This window comes from Saccopteryx leptura, chromosome 4, assembly GCF_036850995.1.
Source record: "Saccopteryx leptura isolate mSacLep1 chromosome 4, mSacLep1_pri_phased_curated, whole genome shotgun sequence".
NCBI classification, from domain to species: domain Eukaryota; kingdom Metazoa; phylum Chordata; class Mammalia; order Chiroptera; family Emballonuridae; genus Saccopteryx; species Saccopteryx leptura.
This window is the reverse complement of record NC_089506.1, coordinates 11,508,730-11,522,561: the sequence shown is the minus strand read 5'-3', so window position 1 is coordinate 11,522,561 and position 13,832 is coordinate 11,508,730. Positions and strand designations below refer to the sequence as shown.

General features: G+C 43.2%; 1 protein-coding gene across 7 annotated transcripts in view; it reads right to left on the bottom strand.

Moving 5' to 3' along the window:
- The window catches only part of TENM3 (teneurin transmembrane protein 3), a 615,102-nt gene that overhangs the window by 320,910 nt on the left and 280,360 nt on the right, over positions 1 to 13,832 (bottom strand). Inside the window, exon 1 of one of the 7 annotated variants that reach the window (XM_066380125.1) lies at positions 7,096 to 7,202. The exons of the other annotated variants lie outside the window; for them this stretch is intronic. The gene's annotated coding sequence lies outside the window, so the exon portion shown is untranslated. Of the gene's footprint in view, positions 1 to 7,095; positions 7,203 to 13,832 lie in introns of those variants that run through there. 7 annotated transcript variants of the gene reach the window in all.

The following is a 13,832-nucleotide window of genomic DNA, read 5'->3' as shown; positions in this document are numbered from 1 at the left end:
AAGAAGTTACAATAAATGACATTGCATACGCTCCGTCAGTAAGCATTCAGCAAACAGCTATGGAAGCGCTCTCGTTTTCTCAGCACTGTGGTTCGTGCTGGTGCCCGAAGCTGGGTAAGACACAGTGGTGACCTGCTAGAACTTGTCCCCCTCGTCGGGAAGGGGACACTGTAAGCAAACAAGTCCAGTGGAACCTCGTGGAAGTGCTGTAACAGAAACGGGCACCAGGTGCTCTGGAAGCATCAAAGGGGCAGGGCAGCCTACCTGGGGCCACCCGTGAGGGCTGGGGATGCCAGGCAAGCAGGCTCTTGAAGGGTGGGTGAGAGGGTGAGAGGGGTGAGAACAGGTATGAGGAGCACTCGCCAGGGGCAATGGCGGAGCATGGGGGTGTGGGTGGACAGGTGTAAGCCGAAAAGAGAAGCGGGCCAGAGGTGGGGTTGTGAAGGTTCCAGTTAAACCCACTAAGGAGTTTGGACTTGACCCAAGGAACACGACGAAGATTGCATGCAGGGAAGTACCAGGCTCAGAACTATGATTCAGAAGGATACCTGCGGTGACAGAGTGGGGCCAGACAGACAGACAGACGGACAGACGGCAGGGAGGCCAGGTTAGGAGGCTGAGGACACAGTCAAGGGAGGAGACCAAAAATGCCTCAACTCAGGCCCCGGCAGTGGGAGCAGAGAACGGGGAGGAGAGGGGGCAAGGTGAATTCATTTTAAACACATTCCAGTCACGGTGTTAATTTCTTTTAAATAAATATTTCTTAAAGGAATACATCCTTGGCAATCCAGAAAACTCGACTCTCCTGATGGGACAATTTTTGGTGAGTTTGAATTCCTTCGATGGCAGCGTAACATAAATTCACGGCACGGTGATGGGGTGATATCTGATAAAGTTTAAAATAATATTTTAGGTATTTGGATAATGGGCCAATCCTTTTCTTGCTTATGACAAGATTGGTACTTAGTTCTGATTAATTGTCATAAAAAAGGATTCAGTAAAAAAAGATTAAGTATACACTAAACCCCCAATCAGTTGTGTGTGACAGCTTTGCCTAGGAAAACAAAAATCTTGTATGCGGCACTTCATTGATTTCACTGGAGTTTTCAGAATGGTTAGATTGTGTCCTGTGTTTAATAAACCTCTTCCTATTGTTAAATAATACTTGTTCAAATATTTAAGCAAAAATTCCATTTTAATGGAGTTGATATAAAATACATCACAAGGAAAATATTGGACATAAAGTTAAGAAATATAAACTGCACAGATCTTTTTGGGGACAAGGATGCCTCTAAAACAGCAGTCACAGAACTACCAAAAGTTGAACCACCTTCAAGTAAACATACTTAGGCCCTTGTTAAACATTATTCCCGCTGCTAAAATGGAGGTTGGCAAGCCTCCTCTCTTAATAGCTTAGAAACAATTTGAAAAGCAGCAGAATGGTAGCTTCTTTGCAAAGAGACTAATCACCATCATCATCATCATTAAAAGATTCTTAAAAGCAAATACAGACCGGTCAGCCAACCTGACCCCCTTAATTTTTAATGAATGAAGGAATATCGTCTGAAATACCCTTAGGAGGGAAAACCGACTATCATTCAAAAAAAAAGAAGCTAATTTTAATATTCACCTTCATGTCCATGATCTACTAGCGCAGGGAGTAATATTTGAGAGCAGAAAGAGAGACATATATATGATCAGGTGGCGTATGAGAATCTGTTGGTGCTAAAACAAGCAGAGGTGGCTGTCATCCAATAGCCCAGTGGCTTCCCCACCTCCACCAAAGCCATTTCACTGGTGACGGGCTCCGAAGGTTGATAATGCGTTTAACCGCTTTCCTTGCCTCTGACTTAGCTGACCGCGCAAATCCAAATGGCTTTGTTTAACTACCCTGGCCTTTCTGTGTGTCCCCGGACAAAGATAATTAAGGAGGAGTAGTGCCCCCTACTATCACAGGAATTGAAAGACAGATAAACTTGAAGAGCACAGCCAGGGTGTCCACTTCACTAATGCACAACTTTTAAGCAGGAGAGATCATGAAATAACGGATAAGTAATTATAAGAGATTAACAATGTTCAATGTGTTGTTACGCTGTGATTCTGTTTTATTTAAAAGGAAAAAGAACAGTAAAAGAGTTCCAGAGTACAGTTTACAGGTCCCCAGCCAGCGGGTCCTCTCTCTGCCTGCTGCCATTGGTTTAACACTGAAAAAAAAAAAAAAAAAAAAAGGTGCTTTGCAGAAACTTAACAGGAAAAGAATTTGTTGAAACTTCCACACATCATTTTAATTTTTAAAAATTTTAGGTTGCTATATATCAGGGGTCCCCAAACTTTTTACACAAGGGGCCAGTTCACTGTCCCTCAGACCGTTGGAGGGCTGGACTATAAAAAAAACTATGAACAAATCCTTATGCACACTGCACATATCTTATTTTAAAGTAAAAAAACAAAATGGGAACAAATACAATATTTAAAATAAAGAACAAGTAAATTTAAATCAACAAACTGACCAGTATTTCAATGGGAACTATGCTCCTCTCACTGACCACCAATGAAAGAGGTGCCCCTTCCGGAAGTGCGGCAGGGGCCGGATAAATGGTCTCAGGGGGCCGCAGTTTGGGGACCCCTGCTATATATTAATAGGAAAAACTGATGTGTTTTTCCTACATCATTTCTATATCACTCTGGTATGCTCTGGAATCCATTCTGCCTTCTAAATGAATAAAAATATATGTTTACCTGCAACAGTTATTTACTTTTAAGAAAGAAAAATAATAATACTTAGGAGAGAAACTTTTTCTTTTAACTACTATAGAGCTTGGTTTCTGGTTTCCCAAGTCTAATGATTTAGATGTGAAGTGCCCTCAAATATCTGTGTGTACTTTTCAATTTTTATCCTTCATCGGTGATATGAATTTACCAGCAGCAACATCTATTGCACAAATCGTTTTGGGGATACCAGAGAGGAAGTTGTTTTCACCCTATCACTAAAATTAAGAGCTGATACCTCAAACTTAAACACGAAGAATTTGTAACATAACAGGTTCATAACTAAAATCAAAACATAAACACCCAGTTTTAAAACAACTGGTTTCTTCAAGATTAAAATTTATACCATTTCAAATCTCTAAAAATAATCAAATAAGTTCCACATATCCAATTGTGATTTTCTATAGAAAATACAAATTTTGACATGTCAGGAAAAACAAAAACAATACGTATCTAATCACTAAACTGAGACTTCGATTTGGGTCAAAAGGTCTTAGACACAAATATTACATTAACTTTTCATTTTCGACAAGACTACGATATGAGTCAGGCAAACTTCACTCACTTTATATTACCTCTTACTAGGGAAGTCTGTGATGGCTAACACCCTGATACAGCTCATAAACCAACATAATGACTTTATAATGTAAAGTACCTTTCAGAATAATTTTTGCTTAAAATATTCAACGTTTGAGGATATAGAATCACTTCATGGATCACTATAACCAAAATAGCATTTAGGATTGATAACTAATAGCTATAATTCTATGCTTTTAGATTTGTCCAGATCAATGTAACATAACTACCTGGCGAATAATCCCATCCTAACCCTTTGGGCACACACTTGCTCCTCCCTCCTATCCCTCTCACGTTCTATTCTCTCTATTTCTTTCTCTCCACAGGGAAGTTCCACAACTTGTATTTGTGACTGCTGTTGGACAAGCCAAGAACCAGGTCACTGGAAAGCTAGCTCACTAAAACATCTAAGAGTTGGGATTGAGGTTTCTAGTCATAACTACTTAAAAGTTCTAGTCTAACACAGGAAAGTACGTATTACTTGATGATCAACACACACACACACACACACACACACACACACACAGCAAACCAGTACTATCTCTCATTACTTATTAACTCTCTCACTTCAATAAATATATTGTTCTGTTTCCTTCATGGTACCAAATTCATAACATCCAAACATCCTTAAGAAAGACTATCTTATTTTTCAAGTGTTCAGTGCTAAAGCACTCATAGACAGAGTAAGAGAATAATTACTGCCATGCTCCAGTTTAAACTACACATCCATGTATATATATAATATACATATACATATACACATATTTGCACAAACAGTGAGAAAGCCATCGCAAAGTGGGATTATGCCATATTAGTGTAAAATTGATGTTTTGTAAAATGAGAAAAGTTAATAAAAAATGACTCAGTTAAAGATTTCAGATAAATGCACTGTCCTTCATTTAGCATTTACTGGACTGTTAGAAAGGTGGTTTGTTAAAAATCTTTATTCTCCATTGTTTAAAGTCTGGCAAACAAAATAAATTATAAACATAAAGAGACTGATGTTCCACAGCCCAATCTCTTAATTGCTGATCAGAGCTGAAAATAGACCTTATTTTTCCTCCACTAATTGAATGAGTCTTGTTAAACCTTTTGAAATGCACTTTAGAAAATGCAAGAATACAGCTTAGAACAGGTTCTTTAATTTGGGTCATTTTCTGTTACTTGCAGTAGTGACGGGTGCTTAGCAACGCTGTTCGGGTGGCCCTTTTAAGGAAATGAATACCTGCAATACAGCATTTTAATCTATTTTCTGGCATTAATTATCAAGATCACTGTGTTTAGACAGTGCCTCCTTTGGCACGTCCCTACATTATGAAAGAAAGGAGTCCCGTGATAAATTGAATGTATTATCTCAGACGACAGAAGACCCTGTGCAACCCCTCCATGTAAAATAATAATAATAATAATGTAAGGACATTAACAACTAACAGTACATAGAAGCCACAGAAAGCGCTGGTTTAGAGAAGGAGCTTACACTGAAAAATCAGTGTGCAGACAGACATCCATAAGGGTCCATGTTGTCGCTTTTCTTTCGCTAAATCTTTGTGGAGAATTAAATTCCATTATGCCACACACCAGGCTACTGAGAGCTAAAAAGTATGCAGTGATGCAGCCAAAATGCAGTATTTACTTGGTAGTTCAAGGTTTGCTGAAATTTTAAATATTGATTTATGGAAGAGGACTTCCCATGTGAGAAACGTTCACAGGAATATTATTGAAATCGTGACCAAGTTATTTACTTCATGTTTTTTAATGTGCTCTCATGATTCATTATCGGGAAGACAAGGAAGCCAGGTAGTCTTAAAGAAATCAAACTGCCACGTTTGACTCTAGAAAGAGGTCCATTCCCATTTTATTAATAATCAGTACAACAGGTTTAAGAAACTAGCAATTCAAAATACCTATAATTCTGAGATTTTTTTTTCTGATATCAATTATCATTGTTAAAAGTACAACTCTTCTAACTTTTTCCCCAGGATCACACGACTCATTTTAGATCTCACGTCCTGAAGGAAGATGACACTCTTACACATCACCATTCTTTTCTATCTGCACAGTTAATACGAGATCAAGTGACTCCCTCTTTGTCTAGAATGCATCCTAATTTTCATTTTCAAGGGCCCATTTAAAAAAAAAAAAAAAAAAAAAAAAGCTTTTAAAACTTAGCCCCCATAGACAAGAAAGGAATCAGGTTAACCACTTGCAATCATATTTGTTACGTTTCAGTCTACCAGTTCATGTATAATCAGCAGCTCTTTAAATGAAACCCACTTTGTACTTGATTTCAAATTTGCTATCAAATTGTGTAAATCACAGTCTACTATGGGATAACACCGAAATTTCTCAAGTTTTGTGTTTTTTGTTTTAACCTCTTAAGACAGATGGACTGCTTGGGGTTGGAAGGTTTTGAACGCTGGAGTTGCATTTTAACGCCTGGGAATCCGCTGGGGGTGGTGGTGGCGAGGCAAACCACGAAATGTGTGGCACAGACCATATACCATATATGCGGCACTAAAATATTCTGGAGGGGCTTAGTAAATTAGCTGTCTCTAAAATGCTTCCTCTGGATAGTTTCAATCCTTTCTTAAGGACTACTTTAACAATTAGCACACAGAGGTCTCTGGATGGCTCTCTGCAACATTTAAGACCAGAGAACAAAAGGTTTATTTTAAAAAATGAAAACCTTGGCTTGTACTACTCCAGACGTGAATCTGCTTTCAATTACCGAAAGTATTTCCACTTCAGTGGAAGGGGTTCAAATCTTCAACGACACCATCTTACAGCACTGATTTTGATTAGAGGAGGCTTTCAGAAGACAGAATGACTTTGTGACTGGGACCCATATATTCTGTGCATATCATGTATGAGATATTCCAGAAAGGCAGAGACGCCAGCAGAGGCAGGGAGGACCCGGGCTTCTCATCCCCAGAGCCGGCACTGACCTTTGTTTGATGTTATCAAACCACGCGCATAAATGCTAAGAAACGATTCTTACTTTCTAGTCGGTGCACAAGTTCTTCCGCAGGAGGAACGTGCACCGATGGCCACCGGTGAAGTTAGATTTCTTTTCCAGACTCTGCCCAATAAAACCCCTCTCTTGACCAAAATAACACACTGAGTATTTTGCAGGAGAAAATCTGCTGGTTTAATTAGCAACATGATCTTGTACCTTTTTTTCTCCCCCATTAAGCAATTAGTATGATGGATTTTAGTTAATGGGGCGAAAGGGCCGATTAATTTCAGCTCAATGCAGATTTTTAAACATCTCAGACACAAAGTATCTCAAATCACCCCTGCTAAGATCTTGCTCCCACCGAATCCAACAAGACCCATCACCCAAGTCACCGAACGCAGGAAAGAAGACCTCTCCCTCCCGGATTCGGGCTGCAGACTACTTATAAAACAATCCACCTGATTAAAAAATACCGGGAACAAAAGACTCCATTCCGCCGCGACTACCTGCACCACTCGGAGCGCCGGAGAAAGTTCAGCCCTCGCCGCTCCTCCTTCCTTAAATCTGGCCCCTCAGGGGTTAAAAAGCCACCTCATTTCAGATGCTAATGCGGCCTCGCCACCGAGTCCACCCGCGCGCGGAGCCTCCTCCCCAGCCGACAGCACCCGGAGCCGCGCGGGGCCGCAGCCGCCGCCGTCCCCGGCCACGCGCGAGCCGCCCGGCGGGAGCGGCGCGGGGCCGCCGTCCGTGCGCCCAGGCCGCGGGGCCCGCCGCCGCCGCCGCCGCTCACCCACCTGGCCGCGGCGCGCCCTCGCTGTGGCTGTGCGGAGCCGAGCCCGGCGCTGCCAAGTTGCCCGGGTCTGGAGCGTCTCGTGTTACAGCGCCGGGCTCGGGGCTCCGGCTGCGGGCGGCAGCCAGACGTGATAGGCTGAGGCTCGTCTGTTTACAGCCGGCCGCCGAGGGGGCGGTGGCGGCGCTTAACCCCTTCGCGCCCGGCCCGGCCGCTGCCTGCGGCCCCTCCTGCCACACTCACGCTCGCCACACGCTCGCGCACACGCACACACGCTCACACACACACACTCACGCACGCGCCGGCATCAGAGCGGCCGTGCCCCACGCGGGGAGTGGGGACTGCAGCGGCAGCTGGGTGCGGGCTTGCTGGCACGACCGTGCGGGGAGGCCCGGCACGCGCGCGCACGCACGCACACACTCTCACACACACACACACACACACGCACACGCACACGCAGCCTGGAAAGCACCCCTGTTCTCCGCCGGGCTCCGCCAGGTCGCTGCGGGGTTTGCGTGATTTCTCCGCGAGCGCGACAAAAGAGCCTCTCCCCCCGCACGTGGAGGAAGCCAGCCCCGCTCTGCCACCATTCCCGCGTCGCCCGGCTGAGACGTGGACTCAGTCCACGGGCGCGTGGTGGCCGTACCCGGGTCTCGGCCCAACTAAGTCCGTCCGCTCGCGGGACGCGCTGCAGGGAAAAGGCGGGGGTCCCCGAGGCGGGCGCGGGGCGGCTGGCCGGGCCCGGAGTCCCGCCCGGCGGGGGTCGCTGGTGCACGCCGCGGGGACCCGCTCGCCGGCTCGCCGCTCGGCCTGGGCTGCGAGGCGGGGGCTGCTCGGCGTCCCCCTCGTTCTCGCTGCGGCGTCGGACCCTCAGCCACGCGAATGAGAGAGCCGAGCCGGCCCGCGCCCCGGGAGGGAGGAAGGTTCCTGGGGCTGGCGGAAGGGGTCAGGTGGTCCGTCCGAGCTGGACAGCCCTGATCTGCAACAGCTAATGTGGTGCTCTAACTAGCTTGACTTTTAAGTAGAAGATACTTCAATATAGCAGCACTGAAATTTTTATATAAATTGTCTTTTTGTTCACTCCAGATTCACTTTTGTCATTATTTTTGTATTGCCTCCAGTCCAGCGTCCCTCCTTCAATTTCTTTTTTCTAGAACATTCCACCCGCTTCAGCTTCCTCCATTAAACTGAAAATTGAATGAATGTTTGTGAATTTTTAGGTTCACCGAATTTTCTTTTAGTTCCTCCAAACCCCTCAAGTATTTTTATACATAAGAAGAAATCAAGAAAGACGGTGTAGTACCAATATCAATCAATGTATCTTTATAGTATTAGCTGTCATTCCACATTTTAAATATCTAAATGTGGACTTAAACCAAAAAATTAATGTATCCAAGAATTAATTCTCCCTTTATCAATAAGATCAAATGAGGACTATATCTTTCCTCATTCCCATGATTAACAATAATGTCCTCTTTCCTCTTTAGCATACTACCTTCACCTTGACTATTGGCACTTTTTGCATCTAATGCTGCATTAATGTGAATACAGCTCATCTATCTCTTGGTGGATACTTCTCAATTTTCATCACCATCTAACACATCCATCATCATACATGGAAATGTCTGATGTTACTCAGAGTTAAAACAAAGTCTCTACATCTTAGTGGTTGGGTTTTTTTGTTTTTGTTTTTTTTGTTTTTTGGTTGGTTGGTTGTATTTTTTTTTTTTTTTTTTTTTTTTTTTTTTGCAGTAACAATGGCTCTTTGAAAATCGTGACTTACAGACACATGCTATTATAACATGATTACCATAATGTCTATTCTCCCCTGAATGATCAATACATTTCCCCTTTAATTATAACTTATTATAGAAATTATTTAAACATTTCTTTGACACAGTCTAAAGTTATTTTGGAGTTTTGTAATTCTCTTTATCAAAATTGGGTCAAAAAACAGAACAATAGATATTTTGTGGGGCACTGAAAGACTTCCAAGTTCTTAAGCAAAAACCTTCCTAAGTCAAAACAGTTTGAAAGGATTATTTCAGGGACCATTGTAATGTGTGTGACTCTTGGTGGGGGCATGGGGGTTGCCTGAAGTAATTGCACATGAACACTGTATAACTATTCATGCCAGACTATGAGAAGGTGTGGTTCTTAGAAGAAATAAATAGGAAGAATACTGCTTGATTAGCGTTTGCCGGGACCCAGGAGCTTGTCTATGCTTCAGATATGTGCCCCCTGGATTTTTTATGAAACAAGAACATCTTCATTTGGACTAGAACATTAGAAGACAGGAAGATGAACATTCTAATGGTAGAATGAAGGGCTTTAAAATCTTAAATCACTCTTTGGGTCAAGGTGAATCTCAAGAACAATGGTATTTGGCATGCTCATGCCCCCAGGTAAATGCTGTGTAAATTGGTCACCGATTGACAGCATTTATTAAAATTCCAATTTAAAATGCTAATTAAGACATGCTCATCTATAAATATCAGATACAGGTTAGGTACATTTTTACATTGGATGATACTGGAATATTCTACATGTTATATAGAGTTCTTTTCTGAATACAAAACTAATTATTTTCAAATTGGATAAAACATCCCTTGAGAATAATCAGAGGCTTCCTTTGAACACAGCTGAAAAGCGGCGGCCGCAGCCCATGGGAAAAAAGGAGGGGAGACCTGGTTTTAAACCGTTTCTATCGCTGAATAGGAAAGGGTGGCTCCTACATATTTCTATCCTTCCAAGAAGAGACTCCAGGTTTTCTGGCAGACCCATCCGTGCATTAAACCATGCCATCTTTTAAATATAGGAGTCCACTAAAGAGTTCTATAGAGACATATAATAAGGCTCGCTTTAAACTTCTATTTTTGTCTACGGTAGTTCGCCATATTGATGATGTCAGGAATAATTAGCTTTATGGACGCTGCCTTCTATAACTTAAGCATTTCCTGTCGGTCGAAGGTCTGCAGAATTCTTCACAGTTCCCCGAGCAGACACTAGCAAATATGTTGAATTATGCAGCTATTTTATGTTGTGAATAAATAACCACGTGGAATCATACCTGTGCTATTAAACGAATTTCACTTATAAATGAATTCAGTTCTTTGGGCATAAAATCCTAATGACTGCACACCACAAGGCATATTTTTAAAAATGCATGAACCAAACCAAATCAAAGCGAATTGTATTTAAAAAAAAAAGTTCACGAATGAGCTGTTACTTCAAACTGGCACCAACTTAGCTTTCGTATTAAGAGCTTTTCTGAATTCTCTCGGCCTAGATTAAAACCTTGAAGAAAAAATCAAGACTTTAACCGAAAGTAGGATGATTACCTTTCCTGCTGATGATTAAGCACCAAATCCATAGTCAGAGATGTTAATAAAAATCAAAATCAAACACTTTTAAACTATATTAAACATGATATTAACATTGAGCACTTCATATGACTGTCACTATATGGAGCATTGGACACATATCATTTTTATTATTTCTCTAAGGCCCTATGAAAAAGTAATATTATTCTCCCATTTTACAGATTAAGACATTGGAGCTTAAAGTGGTTAATAAAATGTATACATAGTTATAGTTGTCAGGGCCCAAACTCAGCTCCAGGTCCCGAACCTGCAGCTAAATCCATTTCCCTAAATACTTAGGGTCGACTCAGTAGTTTAAACTGAAATTAGTAGTACAGTTCACATCCTAAATCAAGTACATCAGGATAAACCATACCAACACTTGAAAATATGACATTCTATTTTTTAAACTGATAATTTGGGAGGAGAAAAAAGGCACAGCACCTGATTTGTCCTGTGTTTTGAAGTTCCCTTACAAATTAAGGTAACAAGTAATACATGAATTAGTCTTCTCTGCAATCCTATAGGGAAGTAGTTATTAAACCATGCCTGCACACCTAATTTAGAGATTAATTTAGGTCCATATATATATTCATGTCACTCTACAATTTTGTTCATCTAAATGGATTTTGTTTAAAATGATACATTTATTTTTAAACGTTTTCTGTTTCAAATAACAAATATGTCAAAGAAACTATTTATGTCATCAAAGTGTCAGAGCACTGACATTAGTACAAAATAATTGTACAATTAGTTTAGTTATGTGCTCTAAATAACATTTTAGATTTTTTCTTTTATTTCACAGTTATTTTGTCAGTAACATGAAAGTCTCCCAACAGTTATGTGGACTCTGTTATAAGCTGACATAAAACTGTATTTAAAATCATATTTCTCAGTCCTTTTTCCAATAAAGTTCAATTATCATTTACACTGGAACAGAAGTTAAGGTTTGAAAAAATAAAAGGCTTGTAATAAAGGCCAATTCATAATTTTTCACAGATGTCGACAGTAATTCTAAAAGACTAGTATAATATCTAGGTAATTCTTTGATTTAACCTACAGAAAAATCCACCCACAATAGCCACTATTCACAGCTCTCTGAAATGACCCATATTCCAAATCGTTTCTAAAAGGTAAGCTCTTTTTATTTTTAAGGGTGTTAAATTATTTCACCAAAAACACAAATGCTTTCTGAGATCTGATACATGATGAAGACCTAAGCCACTTCCTTTAGAGCTCCAACCATGTTTGTTATGTGTCAAAAGAACTGGTTCTTATTTTTGTCCTAATTCGGGTGACCTTGGGCAGGAGCATGCTGGGTCCTCCACAGCCTGGGCAAGCAGGGAGGAGGAGGAAGCAGGATCTGTAATGTGTGATGAGGTCTGGACTCCTTGCAGGGGTGCAATCAAGCAATGCCCTGCATCCAAAAGGCTTAGTGAGCTTCAGCCCTATGCTGGAGAGTATCCAAGAGGCAGTAAAGGGGTGAGTGGGAGAGACCATTCCTCCCTAGTGGAAAGAACAGGGCAGGGGCAGGAGGACAGAGCTTCAGGAGAAATCCAGATGGCTAGCAAGAAATAGCTGGAGGCAGGCATGCCAGGAACTGGGTACATAGTATGATCTGAGGACCCAAGTCAAGCCACTAAGCGTCCAAGAGCATGCCAAAAGGACGCATACAGTAGAGCAGCGCATTGAAGCCTGGTTCTACGAGTAGACCTCCATGATGGGGGGCGGGGCACCAGAGGGGCCAAAACAGAGCAAGCAGCTCACCCCTCCCCGCTGCACCCCGCAGGTGGAATGCAGGTTCTGCAAGCAGCTCACCCCCCCCCCCCCGGACCCAGCAGGTGGAATGCAGGTTCTGCAAGCAGCTCACCCCCTCCCCCCCGGACCCAGCAGGTGGAATGCAGGTTCTGCAAGCAGCTCACCCCCCCCCCCCCACCCGGCAGGTGGAATGCAGGTTCTGCAAACAGCAAGACTAATTCCCAGACCCACGGTGGGGGGGGGGAGTGTTTGTCCATGCTTGGCAACTTATTGGGGTTCAACTTATTCTTAGGCTTTGAAAACAAGAAATACATTTGGGGATGCCTTTGGATGGATTCCTTGACAGTCCATGTTTAATGTGATAAATAAAAAATGACTGAACTTTGTGAACTACAAAGCCATGTCTTCAACTCAAACTATTTGCTTCCAACGACCATTCCATTCACGAACACCCAAAGTACTTTTTAGTGTTAATTCTCAAAAAACATGTTTTCAGTTAAATGTCAAAAACAAGCCCTGGCCGGTTGGCTCAGCGGTAGAGCGTCAGCCTGGCGAGCGGGGGACCGGGTTTGATTCCCGGCCAGGGCACATAGGAGAAGCGCCCATTTGCTTCTCCACCCACCCCCTCCTTCCTCTCTGTCTCTTTCTTCCCCTCCCTCAGCCAAGGCTCCATTGGAGCAAAGATGGCCCGGGCGCTGGGGATGGCTCCTTGGCCTCTGCCCCAGGCGCTAGAGTGGCTCTGGTCGTGGCAGAGCGACACCCCGAAGGGGCAGAGCATCGCCCCCTGGTGGGCAGAGCATCGCCCCCTGGTGGGCAGAGCGTCGCCCCTGGTGGGCGTGCCGGGTGGATCCCGGTCGGGCGCATGCGGGAGTCTGTCTGTCTCTCCCCGTTTCCAGCTTCAGAAAAAAAAAAATACCAAAAAAAAAAAAAAAAATCTAGGCATTATATGTTTAAAATTAAATATATTACAATAAATGCTTTGTGGATTTTGTGGGGGGATTTTTAAACACTGAGAATTAGTTATCCACTGACGGCCAGAGCTGAAGAGCTGTGACCTGGCGGGCGGGGAGTCTAGAGCCACAATAGCACCAGGAGACTGAGTGATCCGGCTCTAGATTTAGAAGTCCAGGCTCCGGAACGGAAGAGAGCTCTGTGAGAAGACAAAGAGAAAGCAGATAGAACGAAGTGCACGTTTCGTTGGGTATCAACCTTGAAACGCGCCAGCGAGGAGTTTAGAGACGGAAAGAGGGGTTTTGCTCTGTAACGGGCCTTGACCGGCCCATGCCATAACAGTGATATTTTGGACAGTAAATGAGTGGGTATTATGAGAGCAGACGGAATGAGAGGAAGGAGGAAACCGAGAAAGCAAAGGGCCACGCCTGAATCCTGACCAGGCTTACATACAGGTGTCGCCAAGAGGAATTTCAGGCCCTGAGGGAGACAAAGGCGGGGCCCTGGAAATGGCACAGAAGCAGCAGTTCAGCCCAACAAGAAGCCCCCCAGACAAGCGTTTTCAAAAACTGGAGCAGGCCCTGGCCGGTTGGCTCAGCAGTAGAGCGTCGGCCTAGCGTGCGGAGAACCCGGCTTCGATTCCCGGCCAGGGCACACAGGAGAAGCGCCC